The sequence below is a fragment of the Primulina eburnea genome, chromosome 8, assembly GCF_022965805.1.
Source record: "Primulina eburnea isolate SZY01 chromosome 8, ASM2296580v1, whole genome shotgun sequence".
NCBI classification, from domain to species: Eukaryota; Viridiplantae; Streptophyta; class Magnoliopsida; order Lamiales; family Gesneriaceae; genus Primulina; species Primulina eburnea.
The window spans coordinates 36,000,737-36,003,764 of NC_133108.1; the positions used below are offsets into that span (position 1 = coordinate 36,000,737).

A 3,028-nucleotide genomic window follows, 5' to 3' on the forward strand; every position below is an offset into this window, starting at 1 on the left:
CATATGCGCCCCCAAAGCCGCGCACATGCGCGACCCATACAGTGAGTCTCGCGCATATGCGCCGCTCATGGCGCGCATGTGCGCGAGAGACAACAGGCGACAATCCGAGGGCAGCGCGCATATGCGCGCAAGACGAAGACCAGCACCAGAAGCACCCGCGCATATGCGCGAGTCTATGGCGCGCATATGCGCGCGGCGCGATGTCTCATAATAAAATAGGTTTTCGCGTGGACTGAGGGGGATTTTCCAAAATTTTTAGAAACAGCCGTCTCACCACTCGAGAGAAAGGAGAAAAAGTGAGAGCGCACGGAGCACGGGACGCGAAGAACGGAGATAGAAGACGTTGAATCCGGACACGGAGAAGCACTTTCATCTCTTGCCAACACGTTCTTAATTCGGTTCTTACTTTTACGTTTTTAATGATTACAAACAGGTTTTGTGGTGATTTAAATTCGAGCATGAACCAATTTTATTTTCTAGAGATTGATGTAGTCGTGGTTGAACCTATGTAAACGACGATTTGAATTTTCATTGAATTATTTCATCGTGTTTATTTGTGATTTCTTGTTTTTAATGCTTTTGAATTACTGGCCATAATTCGATTGATTACATAATTGAAATCTAACACTCGACAGAGGGGATTGAAATTAGGACAGAAGAAATCACATCGTTAGATATTTATAACGTGCAAAAGACGTATAACTCTGACGAATCCATAAAAGAACCTTGTTTACTTTTATTACGTGTTACGTGATTTTGAATAGACATATTAAAATCAGTAATAAGTAGTACATTTCTAGTTAACACTCGACAGAGGGAATAGAAAATATTGTGAGTTCTTGGTTAATAAACATGGTGAAATTTAATTAAATGTTAGTCAATGTTAATTTAGCATAGGGGAGACTCGACGAAATCATATCTCTAGATTTATTTCCTCAGTGAATTTTCTCCTGCGTGATAGAATTACAGGAATTGTTATTTTATTTGAATTGATTTTAAACCAACTATTTGATTTGTTTAAATAAAGTTGAGCTATGTCAATTGTGGTAATTAATATATAGTTTTAAATATTTACTCTTCGTGGGATCGATATTTGTACTCTAATCAGTACTAAAACTTGACACCGTATACTTGCGGTAGTGAAAACTCGCAACAAGTTTTTGGCGCCGTTGCTGGGGAGTAAACTATTTAATTGCATATTGATATCATTACTAAGTAGTATTGATTTTAATTTAGACTGTATTTTATTTTATTTGTTTTATTTTGTTAATCTATAATCTTTTTGTTTTGCAGTGCATGCGAAAATATCAAAATCCCGACTTGCTGATTTTTGATCCGGAGATCGAAAGAACTGCCAGGAGATTAAGGAAAGCAAGGAGAGACGAAGTTAAAGCAATGGCTGAAAACAGAGATAATCAGAATGAGCTCCCAAGAGAGGTGCCAATCCGGGAACATTTCCGCCCAGTCATCAACACTCACTACTCTGGGATAGCTCGTGGAGCTATTGCTGATAATAATTTCAAGCTAAAGCCCGCACTCATCAACATGGTTCAACAGAACCAATTTGGAGGAGCAGCCACTGCAGATCCCCATCTTCACCTCAGAACTTTTCTGGAGATCACGGACACGGTAAAAATCAACGGTGTTTCTGACGAAATTATTCGATTGCGCCTATTTCCGTTTTCTCTCAGGGATCATGCTAGGAGCTGGCTCCAATCTCTACCGCTGAGAAGTGTTACTACTTGGGCATATTTGGTTACGAAGTTTCTGTCAAAGTACTTTCCTCCTGCTAAGTCTGCTCAGCTGAAAATAGACATCACCAACTTCAGACAGAGAGAGTTTGAGGTATTATATGAGGCGTGGGAGCGATACAAAGAATTACTCAGGAAGTGCCCGAATCATGGCTATGCAGATTGGGTGCAGATTGAGTTATTTTACAATGGTTTAGATGGGCCAACTAGAGGGAATGTGGATGCAGCCGCCGGAGGTACTATTTTTTCTAAAACACCTGATGAGGCTTATGATTTGCTTGAACAGATGACCATCAATAGTTATCAGTGGCCGAGTGAAAGATCTGGATCAAGGAAACCTGCTGGAGTGTATGCTGTAGACCCAATTACATCACTTACTGCACATGTTTCGGCATTGACTACACAAATTGCAGCAATGAACAAAGCAAGCCAAGCTACGTCTGAAGTAGCACTGGTGACTGCTGAGGAAGAGCCAGTTATGGAGGAAGCTCAGTACATCAACAATCGTGGCTTTGGAGGTTATCGAGGTAATCCTCCCCCTAATACTTATCATCCAGGTTTGAGGAATCACGAGAATTTCTCTTATGCGAACAACAAGAACGTGTTGAATCCTCCACCGGGGTTCAATACACAGAAAGGGGAAGGAAAGCCATCTTTTGAAGATCTAGTTGGTACATTTGTGACTGAGTCTGTGAAGAGGGTGGCGAGAACTGAGTCTCGTCTTGATAACATGGAGACACACATGGGCAATATGGGTGTCACGATGAAGTCCTTGGAAACACAGATTAGGCAACTAGCCAATGCCTTAAAAGATCAGAATCGAGGACAGTTTCCCAGCAATACCGAGGTGAATCCTAGGGAACAGTGCAAAGCTGTCACACTGAGGAGTGGCAAAGAAATTGGGGTTCCAGAGCCTACTGAAGAAAGTGTAGAGGTTACATTTGAGGAAGATGAGGAAAGAGCGAAAGTGTTGGAGAAGAGAAAGATAGGTTGTTGAGGGTTCGTCACATCAGGTAATTATATCTTCTGCTCTTACTAGTGATGAGAAAGATAGGTTGTTGAGGGTGTTGAGAGAATTTAAATCTGCTTTGGGATGGACAATTGCTGATATAAAGGAGATTAGCCCCACTGTTTGTATGCATAAAATATTGATGCAGGAGTCCTATTCCCCCTACGTTGATCATCAGAGAAGGCTTAATCCAGCCATGAAAGAAGTTGTGAGGGCTGAGGTATTAAAATTGTTAAATGCTGGTGTTATTTATGCTATATCTGATAGT

At 41.1% G+C, this 3,028-nt stretch overlaps 1 non-coding gene across 1 annotated transcript; it reads right to left on the reverse strand.

The window, feature by feature from the left end:
- Positions 1 to 1,800: 1,800 nt before the first annotated feature.
- Positions 1,801 to 1,907, reverse strand: LOC140840331 (small nucleolar RNA R71). Its single transcript, XR_012119917.1, has one exon. It is a non-coding gene; the product is annotated as a small nucleolar RNA R71 (small nucleolar RNA).
- Between the last annotated feature and the right edge of the window lie 1,121 nt (positions 1,908 to 3,028).